Source organism: Rhinopithecus roxellana, chromosome 10, assembly GCF_007565055.1.
Source record: "Rhinopithecus roxellana isolate Shanxi Qingling chromosome 10, ASM756505v1, whole genome shotgun sequence".
In the NCBI taxonomy this organism is placed as follows: Eukaryota; Metazoa; Chordata; class Mammalia; order Primates; family Cercopithecidae; genus Rhinopithecus; species Rhinopithecus roxellana.
Window position 1 is genome coordinate 139,559,073 of NC_044558.1, and position 18,638 is coordinate 139,577,710.

The following is an 18,638-nucleotide window of genomic DNA, read 5'->3' on the forward strand; positions in this document are numbered from 1 at the left end:
GGATTTTGAATTATGCCTCTCGCTCTAACCCCCACTAAATATCATTAAATTATTTCAAGTTACTAAAAATTCTTAGGAAATATCCATTTCAGTTGCTGTACACTATTCTGTTACAAGGTAGTACCTTAATTAACACATCCACTATTATTAGATATTTAAAATTTTTCTAAATTTTGTTTTATAAATAACTGTGAGAAGAACATGAATTTGTAAGACTATCTTGCAAGGTGTCTTTGGTTGGGGGGAGTCTCATTGTAGTTGTATTCTTGATTTTAAGATATCAATAATAGCTCAACCTTAGATTTTTAAGCACAAACATTGAATTAGGATTTTAAACACATGTGTTGGGCATATATTTGTTTAAACTTATGAATATTACCCTTTTTACACTTTTACTTCTATGTGACAGGTAGCGATGTGCTTACCATTTTAAAATTTATGTCATTATTATTGTTGTTATCATTATTATCATTTTTTAAGAGACATAGTCTCACTCTGTTGCCCAAGCTGGAATATAGTGGCCTGATCTCGGCTCACTGCAACCTCTGCCTCCTGGGTTTCAGTGATTCTCATGCCTCAGCCTCCCAAGAATGAACAGGTGCATGTCACCACGCCTGGCTAATTTTTGTGTTTTTAGTAGAGATGAGGTTTTTGCCATGTTGGCCGGGCTGGTCTTGAACTCCAGACCTCAGGTGATCTGCCTGCCTCGGCTTCCGAAAATGCTGGTATTACAAGCGTGAGCCACCATGCCCAGCCAATTTATATTATTTATTATAGAAACAAGGTTTTCTCACTATATTTCCCAGGTTGGACTTGAACTCCTGGGCTCAAGCAGTCCTCCCACCTCAGCCTCCCGATAGCTGGGACTATGGGCAAGTACCATCACACCAGCCTTAGCCATTTAAAAAATGTGGATTCCATTGCTTTTTTCAGAGAGACAAAGTGGAATGGAAGTCATAGAACTTATTCAGATAGCTGGACCCTTGAGAAAACTAATAGAGGACTTCAACTAAGGCAAGCTCTTCTATGTTCCTAGTCTTACATGAATGAAAACTAGATCCATGCATAGGCGATAAATCCAGCCTAGGCTGTGAAAATGTTGGTAACTGGAAAAACAGAAATTCACAAAGCTTTTGGCCAGTTTTTCTTTGTTTTATTAGGTTATCAATGGCCTTAGATTTTCCCAAATAATTCAGCCACAGAAAAAAAAAAAAAAAGAGAGAGAGAAAAGGCTTTTTGTTTTTTAACATTGTGACATTGTAAAAAGTTTCTGTGTCACAGACTTGCACCAAGATGGTGTACTGACCTTTCTTGTGGAATGAATACAACTGAGTTTAGAGTACTTTGAGTTACTTATAAATTCTTAAGTGTGCCTTCTATTTAAAACTTACAGTCATAAAGATAATAATAGAAGAGAAATAGCTAGGGTAATATGATGATATGGTCAGAATTTGGAATTTTGAAGCCTTATCTTCAAGTAATTTTAAATCAGAAAATTTGAGGGTTTTTTTTTTTGTTGTTGTTGTTGTTTTAATTTGACTTCAAGATCTCAGGGGATTTCTTTTTTTATTTGCCCATTCTTTGTGTTCCCTTTGTGAGCTTAGATGGTGTAGTATAGGCAACAACCTGATTTTTTTGTTTAAAAATACATTATCTGATTTGTGTTAAATCCCAGATATATGTTAATATTACAAAATAAGTTGGCTGAGCTCAGTGACTCACTCCTGTAATCCCAGCGCTTTAGGAGGCCAAGGTGGGCAGATCATGAGGTCAGGAGTTTGAGACCAGCCTGGCCAACATGGTGAAACACCGTCTCTACTAAAAATACAAAAATTAGCTTGGTGTGGTGGCACTTGCCTGTAGTCCCAGCTACTCAGGAGGCTGAGACAGGAGAATCGCTTGAACCCGGGAGGCGGAGGTTGCAGTGAGCTGAGATTGTGCCACTGCACTCCAGCCTGGGTGACAGGGCGAGACTCTGTCTCAAAAAAAAAAAAAAAAGTAACAGTGGGATTTATTACAGAACCTATATTTTATTCTCTATGATAAGTAGTGAGTATATTTATTTGTAAGACTAAAAGTAGACTCAGAGTTAGTCTGAAAACCACACTAATTTTTTTTCCTCCTATATTCGCCTTCATTTTCTTTTCTTTTCTTTTTTTGTATTTCATGCATCTCAGCCTGTCATATGCTTCTCTTCAGTGTATGCCTGTAGTGCACATAAGTCTTCTAAGGATCAACTTTGTAACTGAACCAACTGGACTCCTGTCCAGGAGTTTATACCCTTCTTGGCATTTCTCCTGCCCATTTGTTTAATCTTTCCAACTCATTTGATCCTCTGGTATTAGAGCTGACAGCTGCAGTTGCATATGGAGTTCATAAAGTAGCTGAATAATAAAATGTCATGACCCAGTTCTTGTACAGTTTCACTGATGACTAAATCAGCAACTCTTTTCATATTGAAGTGGGAATGATCAAACTGCGTAATTTTCTTTGGAAGTTCATGTATATTCAATGAGTAGTTTTACCTCCTATGTCTTTCTATAGCAGAAATGCTACAGACTTATTTGGCAGTTCAGGTGGAACATTATCTTGATTTTACAGTTATCTTGATTTTACGAGAGGAAAGTTTGTGTATAAGAGGGGTTGATGATTGATTCTGAGTGATATTGTATCTGCGAACTCCTTGTATTATTGCTTATGGAGCACCTATTAGACACGGTGGTTTGTGTTATATACACATTATTCCTGATCCTGAGAACAATCTTATAAGATAGGTGATAAGACCCTATTTTTCGTGTGGAGAAAGCAAGCTCAATGAGGTTATTTTATTTATATTAAAAAAAAATCAAGACTTTGGCCTATTAAAAACATTTTTTTGTCTTGTTGAGTTGTCCGAGTTCTTCATATATTCTGTATTGTCAGAGTTATGAGCTAAACATATTTTTCTCCTCTAAGGCTTTCTTTTTCATACTTGGTATCCTTTGAACAGCGATGTCCAGTTTCAGTCTTTTCCTTTACCGTTAGGTCTCTGTATCCTGTTTTAAAAACTTTGCCTACCTGAAAGTCATAAAGGTATTTTCCTATAGTATTTCCAGAAGTTTTACTATTTTACCTTTCACATTTAGGTCTATGACTCTTCTGTAATTGATCTGCATGAATGATGAGAGGTAGGAGTCAAGATTCATTTTTTTGTCCCATTCGGAGTGACTATCCTTTGACCACTATATTTTAGTGGCAACTTTGTAATCTCTACAGTTTTGACTAAAAATTCTGACATTTGACATTTCCAGAATCTAAACTATCTCAGATGCTTTTTGTAGTTTTTCTTAAATTGTTTCAAGCATAGACTATGTTTTCTATTTTATCTCAGCTAGTATAGTGAGATAAAATAAAAAATATATATTGTAGGAAAAGAGATTTTTATCAGTCTGTTTTTTTTTTTTTTTTTTGAGACAGCCTTGCTCTGTCACCCAGGCTGGAGTGCAGTTCTTGGATCTCGGCTCACTGCATCCTCCACCTCCCAGGTTCAAGCGATTATCCTGCCTCAGCCTCCCGAGTAGTTGGGACTGCAGGTACCTGCCGCCACACCCGACTAATTTTTGTATTTTCAGTAGAGACAGGATTTCACCATATTGGCCAGGGTGGTCTTGAACTCCTGACCTTGTGATCCACCTGCCTTGGCCTCCCAAAGTGCTGGGATTACAGGCATGAGCCACCGCGCCTGGCCTTATTAGTCTTCTTTAATGGGATGACAGCAGCTGGGATGTATACATTCCTGCAGGGAAAGAAAAGGAAATGGCTTCACATTGCTAGATGGAAGCAGTATGTGTGTTGTTTCCGGGTATAATCTTCCTAGCTGCACTTTTCCCATAAATTTCTTTCTACTAAAAATCATGAAAGTTTGGATTATAGTTCCTTTCACAGGAGTGAAAGCAAGTATCAGAGGAGTCATCCATTCAAAACAGAGTTCTTCAACTGCAGTATCTGATGTGTTCCGTGTGTGTGCTAGGGTGTCTTTTCAGTCAGTCTACACACAGTTCACCAGACTGGAGACCTTCTGCCCTGCCTGATTTGTTTTGTTTTACTCACTCTTTTCAATGACCAATTTGATTTTTAAGTAAGCACTGAGGTAAAGACTTCCACGAAAGACTTTTGGTTTTAGCCAGTACGAAGAGTAATGGATGCTGGAATACCTTCTGCCAGTTAAAAAATAAAAATAAAAAAAGAACAAACTATAAAATTGGAAAGATATATAGGCATTATAGGAACATATTAGAAACAAATTATGAAGATGTAAGCTTCCACCTTAAGGAAATAATTAAACTCTAAGTAGAGAGAGAAAAGTCAAATAGCCCCACATGTACTAAAGAAAATGAATTTGCAATTTAAGATCTTCTAGTAAATAATGCCGTAGTGCTGCCAGTCCAGGAACCACACTTTGAGAATCATTGTCTTAGGCTTCTGAGGTCTGTAAGCCTCTTTTAATTGTCTGTGTGTGGTATAACATTCTTGGTAAATGTTTGTTGAATAGAATTGAGAGCATGACATGGTACCAGGTACAGAAAGTCCCATCCCTTGAAACACCTAATAATTTTTTTTTAACCTTTTTTCCTTGGTAAGGAACTTTTGTCCTTCTCTCTAATGCATTTCAGAAAATGTATATTCCTGCTGATATGGTAAAGGTTTCATTTCTTATGTTCGTGAAACTATATCTGAATAAGAGTGCCTCAGGGTTTCCTTGGTACATATACATCATATACATCACTATAGCCCATCATGAACATTGTGAGCTATAATGTTCCTAGGTATGCTACTTTAACTGAAAATCTTAAATCCTGTTTTATAAGGTAAACCAAAAGTAGCACTGATCCTCTTTCTAGCAATGGCAATTTGTTATTTTGGTCTGGGGCAGTGGAAGTGTAGACTGGATTATGTCTCTGCATGTTTTTGCCGTTTCTCTGGCATTACAGTTCGTTCAAATACTGCGTTGTCCATTTTTAAAAGAAAAGAACCAAATTATAGCATCCCAATTGCTTGTTAACATTCATGAGTTTTATCCAGCATGGATCACTATTCAGCTGATGGTTGAAAATTTTCTAAAGTGAACAGCACTTTGGAGACTATTAAAAGCCTTTTTAGAAAGATAGTGACTCTGGACAACAAATTAGCTTAACCTGCAGGAGGAAACTGTACATCAGCTGAGAGGTCTTCTTTGAATCAGGTGGCAAGCCTTCTTGGGCAGAGTGTTTATTTAAAGAAACTTGAAATGAATGTATTGACATTTATTGGGCTGTTACGGAAATTAGGTTCATAAATAGTGCCAACCTCTATGAAATAAAAGTTAATTAAGTGGCTTAATTACACATCAAAGTCTCCTTTTAACCACAACTACCTGACATGATTGAGAAAATCTGAAGCAGACTCTTCGGTCGAAATCATTCATAAAATTTGTTACAGAGCACAATATTCAGAAAAACCCTAATTCTGATATGTGTGACACAATAACTTTCAGAAATGCACCAAAATGCTGATTGTGATAATGTCTACACAGTGGTTTTATAGTGGATTTTAATTTCTTCTTTTTATCAAAACAATTGATGTTAGTTGCAACTCATATTTTAAATATACTTACAAATATGTTCCACAGAGTGTGTCTTTGAAATTGCTATAATTTATGATAAAAGTGTTAAAGCAGGATGTACAATATGCTGCTTTATAAACATAATACATTTGTGATATATTCATGTGTAGAGGTATATGAATGTATACCAAAATGATAGGAAAAGGTATCATTGGGAGTTACCTCTAGATGGTGGGAAATAAGCTATGTTGGTTATATTTTTGGTCATTTCTCTTATAATTTTTAAAATAAAACCTTAATTCCTGGTTCACAAAGTTTTTTAAAAAGCAGTCGCAGCAAGCATGGGAATCAGTATTTCTTCTAGCTTTAGCAAAGGTGAAAAGCTGGTGCTGCGCCACCTCGGACAGCCTTGCCTTCCAGGAACAGACAGTGAAGGTGGAACAGATTCTAAGAGAATGTAGTTGGATGCTTATGGGCTGGGCAGCTATTATGGACACCCAGGCCTGCTGACTCTGTTTCAGTTTTCAAGGTGAAAACTCTGGTCTGAGCTCATTGCAGCGGGTTGGGATTTAGATGACTACCAGATTTAGGTCACGAGATGTCTGGGTCACAGCAAGGAAGGTAGAAATCTAGCATCAAAGTCACTGGGCAGTCAGCGTCCAGCTACCTGGCAATATAGCAGAGGAATAGGGAGATATGGAAAAAGGAGTTTTTGTTTTGCTTTGTTTTCCTTAGTTTTTTAAATGTTTCACCTGATTTCCAGTTTTGTTAAGAATGGACTTCTCTTTCAAGTTTCCTCAAAAAGCATGGAGAAAGTCAGTGACCTCTACAGGGTCCTCATTGTCTCCCAGGCTGTCACACCACTTTCCTTTGAGCCCTACTCTGTTGTTCTGGAGAAGGTGTGGTAATCTGATGAGCCAGGGGTATTAGTCCTGGGACATAGGCTTCCTGTCTGGCAGCTCATCAGGACTAGAAAGCATTCTTGCTGCTTGACCTGCTTCAGACACTTGTCACCCACCTCCACTCCATTAGCCCAGATGTGTCAGTGACCCAGGTCCACGGTTACCTCCTGAATAACCAACAGTGGTGCCGCCCAGGCTTAGCATTATCTTCATGCCCAGCCATTTTTTATTGGTTCCTTCAACAAAGATTTAATGAGCACCTACTGCGTGCCAGACACTGGAGATTTCTTGGTAAACAAGACAAAGCGCCCTGTCTGTATGGATTTTACTTTTTAGGGTAGGAGCCAGAAATTAAAGCAAGGGAAAAAGAAATGTTCAGTATAATGTTGGGCAGTGATACCTTAAACAACAAGCAAGGCATTGGAATAGATAGAAAGTGACAGAGGTGGGAATAGTACTCCTATTTTTGATAGGGTTGTGGGGAAGGAAACACCTGAGGAAGTGGCATTGAGCAGATTTGAATGAAGTGTATTGAAGAGACAAGAGGAAGATCTGGATGAAAGTCTTAGGTAGAGGGAACTGCAAATGTAAAGGGTCTGAGGCAGGAATGAGCTTTGGTAGTCAAACTTCATCAGGAAAGTGTTTTTTAAGAGTTGCTCTAGCTATGTTGCCCAGGCTGCAGTGGTGTGATCAATGCAGCTTCAAATTCCTGTGCTCAAGCAATCCTCCCGCCTCGACCTTGCAAGTAGCTAGGACTACAGGTGTGTGCCACCACACCTGGCTAACTTTTTTATTTTATTTTATTTTATTTTTGTAGAGATGAGATCTCGCTATGTTGTCCAGGCTAGTCTTGAACTCCTGTGCTTGCAATCCTCCCTCCTTGGCCCCCCAGAGTTGCTGGGATTTTGCAAAGAAGTGTTAAAATACCTACACAACTGTTCATTGGACCAATTTGTGAGGGATGGTGAGGTCTTTTACCCACCTCCAGCCATATAATCAGTAAAATATTATTTAGTTTGCTTTCTTATTTACAGAGATTAAGAGCTTCTAGCCGTTCAGTCGGATTCCATGTCTGAACTGATAACTTTATATTTTAACAATGAATTGCTGTGCAGTAATATCTAAACACATTTACTGGTGATATCTGTTTTTATGAGCATCTGTTCAGTGAACATTTATTGATCTTACCCGATTTATTGGATGTGATGGAGGAGAGAGCAGGACACAGAGTTGCTGATGAAAGAAGTGTTCAGAATCCTGGAGAACCAGGAGGGTTGGTTATGAGAAGCCCAGGGAGGAAAGGTCAAGAAAGAGGGCGTGGTTGGCACCCAAGAGGGTCCAGGATGCAAGAACTGAACCCGACCTATGGGTTTGGAGCTGAGATGTCACTGCTGGCCTTGCTGGGAGCAGTGTCAGTTGAGTGCTGGGTCAGATAGATGTGGCTGAGGAGTGACTAAGAGGTGAGAAGTGACTAGACCTCCCACCCTTTTGAGAAGCATAGAAAAGCAAGAAAGGAATGAGCTTAGACAGCTTAACAGTAATATGAATGGGGCCAAGAGGTTTTTTTTGTAAGAGACTTCTGTGTTGTTGTTTTTTCACGATAGGAAGTCAATTGTTTGACATTCTGTCTTCACAGAATAGAGTCCCCCCACCCCCACTTTTAAACATGCTTAATACTTCTTACAGTTGCATAGTTTTCCAGATATTCAAAGAGGTTTCACCTACATGATCTCATTGATCTTCCTGAGAGGATGGTACCAAATATTATGCCTGTTTATTTCTTAAATGAAAGCCTCAAAGCTCAGAGATTGTAGCTTAGAAATCACCCTGCTAACAAGTTGTTTTGTCACATGCTCTACCTAGCCCAGAGTTCGTGAACCTATATTCACAGCATTAACTAATCACGATTTGTCCCATATTTAACTGGTTATGCCTTGGTTATCTTAGATAAGAACCCAGAGCATTTATGAAATAAAACTTGCAGGGCGATTAAGAAGCTTTTCAGGGCTGGGCGCAGTGGCTCATGCCTGTAATCCCAGCACTTTGGGAGGTCGAGGCAGGCAGATCACAAGGTCAGGAGATCTAGACCATCCTGGCTAACATGGTGAAACCCCGTCTCTACTAAAAAATACAGAAAATTAGCCAGGCATGGTTTCGGGCACCTGTAGTCCCAGCTACTTGGGAAGCTGAGGCATGAGAGTGGGGTGAACCCGGGAGGCAGAGCTTGCAGTGAGCTGAGATTGCGCCACTGCACTCCAGGCTGGGCGACAGAGCGAAACTCTGTCTCAAAAAAAAAAAAGAAAAAGAAAAAGAATAAGTTTTTCAGAACCCCCTCTACCACCTCCTTCCATATCCTCCTGCACACACACATTGATCTCACCTGCCTTGCATATCACTGCTGCATATCTGTTTGTGTGCATGCATGTGCGCACGCACACACTCTGCCTACCCTGCATACATACCCTTGCTGCACACAAAACCTCAAATTCAGTTATCTTCAAATGTCATAATTAGATACACCTCAGTCCTAGTCTCAAGGGGCTCTTGCCCACAAAGCTTGGCCACCCTCGCTTTTCAATACTTTATTCTTTCTGGGATTTGGGCTTGGGGTAGAAAAGTAAAGTTAGGATTGATTTTAAAAGATCAGATGAGAGGTCATAAATAAATCCCTGGTATCAACAATAAACATTCAACTGATCATTACATTTTTGCTGAATTTGCTTTCTCTCTTTAAAAATGCAACCCTGTAGAACTTGAGTGAAACAGTTTTTGTTTAAGTTTGAACCTAAAGCCATAGTTGTTTGCATGCTTTGGTCCTTTAGGATATTTTTTGAGCAGCAAGGATTAACCATTCAGCATTGGGTTTTATCAGCACAAAGCTTGAATTATACTTTTTATTCTGGCCTGATCTCAGCCCTAAAATGTGAAGCGAAGGTTCATAATGTTGACAATTTATTAGCTTTTGCAGAATGTCTGTGTGATATATCTTTGCTGTTTACCTGGTGCTATACATCTATTTTATCTTGTTAACTCCTCTCCCCAAACCCCTACAACAAGAGTTAAATGTCTTTATTTCTCATACATATCAAAAACTCATCAAGAAAAAGGGGTAGCAGGCCGGGCACGGTGGCTCAAGCCTGTAATCCCAGCACTTTGGGAGGCCGAGACGGGCAGATCACGAGGTCAGCAGATCGAGACCATCCTGGCTAACACGGTGAAACCCCATCTCTACTAAAAAATACAAAAAAAAAACTAGCCGGGCGAGGTGGCAGGTGCCTGTAGTCCCAGCCACTGGGGAGGCTGAGGCAGGAGAATGGCGTGAACCCGGGAGGCGGAGCTTGCAGTGAGCTGAGATCCGGCCACTGCACTCCAGCCTGGGCGACAGAGCAAGACTCCGTCTCAAAAAAAAAAAGGTGGGGGGTAACGTATGCTTTTATGTCTATGGAGTTTAGAATGGAACTTTGCATATTATTAGAAGCCTCATTTATAGAACATTCTTTATTATTAGCCCTTTTTCTGTTTTACACTCCACACATATTTTAGATTTGTTAATGTAATTAATACATATATATATGTTATACATATGTCCTACATATATCCTTGTAGAGTCTTCACTTTCATATATTTCAGAAATTTTCTTAAGGAAAGAAGAATTAAAATATCTAGATTCCAATTATCTATGAATCACTTTTTGAAAAAAAATGTGGATAAGAATTAAGAGTGTGGAAGGCAGGGCCTAGGTGCTTGTGTAATTTCCTCCCACCTTTGTTTTAGAATCAATATTAAGGATTTGGAAGGATAGGGAATATTACTATAATGAAGACAGTAACAAACAATCTAATGATATAAAGAACTAAATCTCATTATTCTTATTTGACTAAGACACATTATCTTTCAAACTTTAAAAATATCCCTGGGGCATTGGTAGATCTGGGTGAGTTTTTTGATGGTTGGACATGAATAAAAAAGGGCTAGAAATATAAGACCTCCTCACACAGACTTTCCTAGTCAATGTTGGTTGTTTTTTTGGCCGTGTATACTTGGTCAAGTCCTGGAACAACACGTACTTCTCTGAAATGCTAACCACATGAGAGGAATGAAAGGCTTGAACAGGAGGTATTGCTCCCACTAAAAAAGTTTCTATCAAATTAGGCTTTAGATTCTTAACCTTAACCCCTTGCAAACTGGGCGGAAAAGTTCAATTTATTAATATTTCAATGTGTTTTATCTTCCTTATAAAGTACTCTGTACCCTGCAAATACATTTTTGCTCTAAGTCACTTTTATGAAACGAATTATAAAAACCCCATTAAATTAAAACAAATTCATAGAATATTAACCAAAAATGCAAAATTGTTGGTAATATATAGAAAATATCTAAGGAGATGCCACCTCTTTATAGATACTATATTTTGTGGTTTCAATATCTGTAATTGGTTAGCTCTGCTGTTTAGGCTTTTTGGGTTCATTGATATGTTTGATCCCCAATTAGGATAGGTAATTTGAGTGTTTCATAGTCACAGGCAACACTAACAATATCTGGTCAATTCATAATATAAACTGTTTGTCAAGAAGGGGTCTCAGCAAGAGTGGAAAGAGAACGTGGAAAGACAAGTAAAACCAGTAGCAGAGCTCGTGGCATTTTTACTGAAAGTACACCCTAAACTGCATGTCGTTGTGCAGGTACAATTGCCATTTCAACTGGTACTTGAGCAATACCTCCTGCTCAAGCCTTTAAGTCATACCACACGTAAGGGTAGTATGCAGATATATGTTATTTTAAATTTTAATATGCTATTTCCTTCTGGAAAATAAATGTTTCTTGTCTTTGCTGCTTCAGCCTTTTTTCTTCTTCTCAACTCACTAAGACTCTCCTCTAACGTTTATTCTCATTATTTTAGAGCTGAAGAGAACTTTGGAGATGGTCTAAGCCAGCGTCCTCCTTTTGTGACTGAAGAGCACAGGAGCAGACAGAGTAAATGTGTTGCCTGTGTCGTAGGGCTGGCTAAACAGGAACTAGAATCTAGGTTTCTGAATTTATAATTAGGGAGTTGTAGTTGGGCTCCCTAATTATAGAGGCTAAGGGCTTAAACACATAACTCCCAAAATTATGTGCCTAGGTACTTTGGGTATCACTGCCAACTCACAGGAGTGCTGTCTGCAGGATATTTAAAAATTTCAAAGGAAAAACAACAACATCTATCAAATACTGTGCAAACTCCTACCTCTAGATAGTTCCCTTTTAAAAAATATTTGATTGCAATATATTTCTTTTGATAGTGGCATATTTTGCAGAGTCGAGGGTTTGGTGGGTACCATGATAACAAGCTGGTGAAAATCAGCTTGGGAAAGGAAATGAGGTTTGCGATGTTTAATAAGATCCTATGGTATGAGAGGTTGGCAGGGTACATGCACATCCCATTAGTAAGCAGTAGGAGTGATTTAGGAATAGAATAAAAGTGCGATTTTTTTTCTTGAAATTATTATTTGTTATATTCTCAAATGTTGCTAAGTTGCTAAGTCAAAGGTAGTTATTCGTTTTTTGTTTGTTTGTCTGTTTGTTTGTTTTGAGACAGAGTGTCTGTCGCCCAGGCTGGAGTGCAGTGATGTGATCTTGGCTTACTGCCACCTCTGCCTCCTGGGTTCAAGTGATTCTCCCACCTCAGCCTCCCAGAGAGTTGGGACCACAGGCGTGTACCACCATGCCTAGCTAATTTTTGTATTTTTAGTAGAGACAGGGTTTCACCATGTTGGTCAGGCTGGTCTCGAACTCCTGACCTCGTGATCCCCTCACCTTGGCCTCCCAAAGTGCTGGGATTACAGGCGTGAGACACTGTGCCCAGCAGTTATTAGTTTTTTTGTACCAAACCACTTAATCAGTGGAACTCTAAGTAATTGCTCCTGCCCTGGGTCACTGTGCAGAAGTTACTGAGATGCTCTGATTTGAAAAGTTTGGGAACCTCTGACTTCCTGGGTAAAGCCTCTTACAAAAGGAAAGAGAAAGGAGGAGTAAGAGCAAATGGAATTAGGCATATTCAGCCATGAAGGGAAATGGAAAAATGCTCCCAAGATTATTCAATCTCTGCCTAGCTGGCACAATGGCTGCAACAGCAGATATTCAAGGCAAAGTTGCCGCCTGCCCAGTATTTGAGGAAGATAAATTATCAGGCTCCTGCTTCCAACGCCTTTTTATCTTAAGAACCTTTATGGGGATTGTTGGCTGTTCGTCACATGCCCTACACTTAGGTTTCAGGCCCTATAATTAGATTCCGGGCAGTGTGGTTTGAGGGGATACTATAATGATGATAATACCAGAACACTTGGAGGTGAACTTGGAGCTCCAGAGGACATTACTATTCCTTACTCACCTTTCATAGATCTGCCTTTATTTTTCCTTTCTGAGTCATTTTTTCCCACGGCATCAATTCTCTAAAAACTGTGTGCCAATTCTTTTTAGTTTTTTTATTGTCTCACTTGTTTGTAGATCTTCCCAAGAACATGGTGGAGTGAACATTAAAAAATATGTATAGGAGGAATAAATATATTTTTAGAAGATTATAAAATTATAATTTGACATTAAAAATTTTGGAAACTGGAGAAGAAAAATAAGTCCAATATTTCTTCCTCACAGGTACTCTGAAAATTTTGAAGCCTAGGTAAGCCTGGCCTTTTGTTGCTAAGATTCTCTTCTCTGCTGGGCAAGGTGGCTCATGCCTGTAATCCCAACACTTTGGGAGGCTGAGGCAGGTGGATCGCTTGAGCTCAGGAGTTCGAGACCAGACCGGCCAGCATGGCGAAACTCCCATCTGTACTAAAAATACAAAAAAATTAGCTGGGTGTGGTGGCACGTGCCTGTAGTCCCAACTACTTGAGGGGCTGAGGCAGGAAGATCAGTTGAGCCTGGAACGTTGAGGCTGCAGTGAGCCAAGATTGTGCCATTGTACTTCAGCATGGGTGACAAAGTGAGAGCCTGTCTCCAAAAAAATGTATATATATTTTTATATCATTGCAAATGCATAGTGTTTATTCGTAATGGGTATTCAGTTTTGTATTCTGTTTTTCCTCCCACTTCTGGGAGGTGGTGTAGCGTAATGACTTAGATCCAGGCTTTGGTCTCAGACAAATGAGGTTCTCGTTGCAACGGTGAAACCAAGGGCAAAGAGCTTAAATTCTGAATCTCAGTTCTATACCTAAAACATGAAGATAATAATCCCTACTTCATAGGCCCTGTGAGGTCTATATAAAATATTTGTAAAGTGTTTATTATAGTATCTAGCACATACTAGGGACCAGTAAACAGTACTTGTTAATATAAACATTTCCCCTTTGCCATATAGTCTTTCTGATCTTATTTTATTTTATTTTATTTTATTTTATTTTATTTTATTTTATTTTGAGACGAAGTCTTGCCCTGTCACCCAGGTGGTGGAGTGCAGTGGTGCGATTTCGGCTTATTGCAACTTCTGCCTCCCGGGTTCAAGAGATTCTCCTGCCTCAGCCTCCCAAGTAGCTGGGACTACAGGTGCCTGTCACCACACCCAGCTAATTTTTTGTATTTTTAGTAGAGACGGGATTTCACATGTTAGCCAGGATGGTCTTGAGATCCTGACCTTGTGATCTGCCTGCCTTGACAAAGTGCTGGGATTATAGGTGTGAGCCACTGTGCCCGGCCATGACCATATTTTAATAACTGCATGATAGTGTGTCAGTTGTGTATATATTAATATTTGCATCACCATTCTAATTCTGGATTCTTAGGTACCTCTAAATTTGCACTAGAATTTTAAAACAGTCTTTAGTCATTCATCAGATTTACTAAATTCACACTATGTACAAGGACCTTGGCTTGCTGTTAACAAATGGTTCACAGTGGCACTGTCCCTGGCCTTGAGGTGCTCACAGTCTGAAGAAGAGATGTGTACAAATAACTGTGCCCTGTGGTAAACACCATCAGTGTCCAACTTATTGAGAAAGTGTAGAGGAGAGAACAAAAATGTCAGACTCTGCCTAGAGAGCTCAGGGAAGTCAGGAGGGGGTTATAGGAGATAAGTGAGTTAATGTGGGTGGGGTCAGGTTATCAAGGGCTTTTTAAGCCATCATACAGATTGGGACTTCTATTCCCATTAAAATGGGAAAGCCAGTTTTATGAAGAGAATTGACCTTATCTGCATGGTATTTTAGCCTGTAGGGTACAAAATGGGGGCAGAGAGTCTAATTAGGAAGTTAAGGGATCCAGGTGAGAGATGGTGTGGCCTACACCAAGGGGGAGTGGTGGAGGTGTAAGAAGTGGCTGAATTTGAAGAAATACCCAGGACACGAGGGGACAGTTGGATATAAAATGTCAGAGAGGAGTGAAGGATGGCCTCCCAGGCTGAGTGACTTGAGTGACTAGAAGGATAGAGTTGCCATTTCCAAACACAAGGAAGGATACAGGACCACCAGATTTGAAGATTAAATGGGGAATTGGGTTTTGGAATGTTACATTTGAGATGCCTTTTTTTTTTTTTTTTTAAGAGATGGAGTCTCACTCTGTTGCCTAGACTGGAGTGCAGTGGCACGATCTCAGCTCACTGCAACCTCCGCCTCCTGGTTTCAAGCAATTCTGTCTCAGCCTCCTGAGTAGCTGGGATTACAGGCGCGTACCACCAATGCCCGGCTAATTTTTGTATTTTTAGTGGAGATGGGGTTTCACCATATTGGTTAGGCTGTTCTCAAATTCCTGACCTCAGGTGATCTACCCGCCTCGGCCTCCCAAAGTGCTGGGATTACAGGTGTGAGCCACCACACCTGGACTTGAGATGCTTATTAAACATCCAAGTCCAGGATGTTCAATAGGTAGTCAGAAGTAAGACTGTGGAATTCACAGGGAGAGAAGTTTGTCCTGGAGTCATGTATTTGGGAAGTATTAATGTATTCATGGTATTTATAAGATGTTTTAAAAACATGGTACAGTTACTTCACCCATCATTATTACTATTACCACTCATGTAGAATTTTCTTTCATATTTGTATGTTTTACTTATTTATTTATTTTTGAGACGGAGTCTTGCTCTGTCGTCCAGGCTGGAGTGCAGTGGCACGATCTCAGCTGTCTGCAAGCTCCACCTCCTGGGTTCACACCATTCTCCTGCCTCAGCCTCCCGGGTAGCTGGGACTACAGGCGCCCGCCACCACGCCCGGCTAATTTTTTTTTGTATTTTTAGTAGAGACGGGGTTTCACCATGTTAGCCAGGATGGTCTCGATCTCCTGACCTCGTGATCCACCCGCATCGGCCTCCCAAAGTGCTGGGATTACAGTACAGGCGTGAGCCACCGCGCCCGGCCTTTTTTTATTTTTTTGAGACGGAGTCTTGATCTGTTGCCCAGGCTGGAGTGCATTGGCGCAACTTGGCTCCGCATCCCGGGTTCAAGCAATTCTCCTGCAACCTCCGCCTCCTGGGTTCAAGCAGTTCTCCTGCCTCAGCCTCCCGAGTAGCTGAGATTACAGGCATGCGCCACTACGCCTGGCTAATTTTGTATTTTTAGTAGAGATGGGGTTTTACCGTATTGGCCAAGCTGGTCTCGATCTACTGACCTCCTGATCCGCCCACCTCAGCCCCTCAAAGTGCTGGAATTACAGGGGTGAGCCACCATGCCCAGCCATTTTTATCTATTTTTTAAAAATTTAAAGAAACTTTACAGTCACTTTGTTAAATTGATTTTTTAAAGTATGTTGGAAATTTTACTAGGAGACTATTTGGTAAATTGGGAAGACTTGGCATCTATAAAATGGATATTCTTATTCTTCAACACATTATGTCGCTGTTTAGCTTTCCTTTATTTCTCTTAGAGTTCATTTTTCCCCCCAAATAGTTCACACACATTTCTAGATAATATTATTTCTATACTTTTTGTTGCCATTATGAATCCAGTCTTACTGGTATTCTGATAGTTTTGCCCTTATAAAGGAATTATATTGATATATTTGTATATGGTTACCTCACTAAACTTCTGGTACTATAAATAATATCGTACTTCATTCTTTTAATTTTTTTGGGGGGGGGGGCTAGGCATCTATAAAATGGATCTTCTTATTTAGGAGAAATAGAATCATATCATCTGCTTGAAATAATTTTTGTCTTTTTCCTTTTGGTGTTCATGTCTCATTTCTGGTTCGTGCCAAGAAAAGAACTTTGAAATTAAGATAGGGAGTTACTATAGAGTAAGGAGGTAATTAATAACTAAAAGTCTAGTCACAACAAACTGTTTTTGTTTCATTTTCTTTTTTGGCTTATCCTAATTATTTTCTTTGCCATTTATTTTTTATTCTTTATTTTTTATTTTCTTGGAGACAAGGTCTCTCTATCACCCAGGCTGAAATACAGTGATGCAGTCATGGCTCACTACAACCTTGACCTCCTGGGCCCAAGCGATCCTCCCACCTCAGCCTTCTGAGGAGCTGGGACTACAGGTGTGCACCACCACACCTGGCTAATTTTTTAAAAAAATTTCTGTGGAGACAGGGTCTCACTGCGTTACTCAGGCTGGTGTTAATAATGGACATTTTGAGTGCCTATAGTTTATATTTTCTAGATTTATAGTTTACCTCTAATAGTTGGTTTTTATGTGGTATATTTGGTTTTCAGCCAATTTGATCTTCCAAGGACTTAATCTGTGATTCCTTCATGAAGACCAGGGGGTGGGCAACTGTTCCAGCAGAATCAGTGTTTAATGCTGAAACAGATTAAATTCAGGAGATAGTATAAAATTAAGATATTTTAATCCTATAACTGGGTAAGACTCTAGATGAAAATTTTAAATCCAGCACTGCCTCTCCCCACAAAATTCAATTAATGCAGTAAAAATGAATGTATGTTTGCCCAGAAATTATTAATTTATAACACAATTGATTTTTGAAAACTTTATTTTCAAATTAACATTTTTTCCAAATTTGAGTATTATATTTGTTTTAAAAAATCCTTATAAAAGCACTTTCAGTTCTGATGTGGATTCCAAATCATAAAACAACTTGCTGATGAAGCTTACATTTCTAGAATGCTTTATCTTTAGTTTTCAAGTTAACTTTGAGGTTTTATTTTCTGTTTGTCAAGTCAAGCCTCTTGTGACCTTTCTTCCTGAATGAGCAGAGCTAGCTATCTGAAATGTCAGGAGTTTGTACCACCAAGGGTAAATTTGCTGGAAAGCTTTTAGTTGGGCTGCACTGACTTGTTTAAATAGCCAAACACCTGCTAGGCAAGCCCTGCGCATGTGAGTGGCTATATATGTTCCTTCCTTTAGGATTTGCAAGGCTGGAGCACAAAGACAGCGATTGTTACCCAATAAGCAGTAGTCACACACTTCTACCAATCGCCTTAGGAGGGCTGGTTACCATGGAATCCACCATCTGCTCACTCCCCACCGGAATGTGATTATCCTTGCTGGGCTGGGAACTGGGGAAAGCAGGGGAGCCTGTGCTGGGTGAGATTATCTGCAATGGACCGGGTTAATGGGAGGCTTGCTTTGGCTCGCTGGAAGAACAAATGAAGGGAGTTTTACTTCAGCCATTTGTGACTTCTGGCCAAGAGGAATAAATTCAGCTTTTATAAGGTAAGTAACCCTAGTAATATGTATCCAGTTTGTAGTACATTTGTGTGAGGGCATTATCTCCATGTGGTCCAAGGAAAGTGAGCTCTAAGCTCTTTTTAAAGAAACCTCCAGCGTTATACACCTCTCTTGTATTGATTTTATGCAGTTCAATAATGCCTGTGCAATTACATGTTGATTTTGGAAAAAATGAAAAAAAATTAATCTTTTAAACTGTTTTCTGCTTGTGAAATTGTTTTATGACTCCTGAAAGTGGCAAAAGGACAGTCATTTTTAATGGTTTTTCAGAATGAATTACACTGGTATCTTTCTGAAATACGCCCATAGCCCCAGCGTGTTCAATGCCTGTTCTTATTATTTGAAAAAATAACTCAGGTCAGGGACGTTTGTAGGTTATGATTTAATTAATGATTATTCTGGCCCACATGACTGACCTACCATTACTAGCTGATGTTTTGAAATGTGATGTTTATGCAGTTTTATTTTGCAATGCTTTGGCACAAGTTTCAAGGGCCTGAGCATGTGGAAACAATGTGGCAGTGCTTTAAGGCATGCATGCAGGCACCGTGGTAA

The 18,638-nt window shown here is 39.6% G+C and overlaps 1 protein-coding gene across 4 annotated transcripts in view; it reads left to right on the forward strand.

Moving 5' to 3' along the window:
• Positions 1–18,638, forward strand: part of FGD4 (FYVE, RhoGEF and PH domain containing 4) — a 269,124-nt gene that overhangs the window by 92,164 nt on the left and 158,322 nt on the right. The window contains exon 1 of one of the 4 annotated variants that reach the window (XM_030939322.1): positions 17,785–18,068. The exons of the other annotated variants lie outside the window; for them this stretch is intronic. The gene's annotated coding sequence lies outside the window, so the exon portion shown is untranslated. Of the gene's footprint in view, positions 1–17,784; positions 18,069–18,638 lie in introns of those variants that run through there. 4 annotated transcript variants of the gene reach the window in all.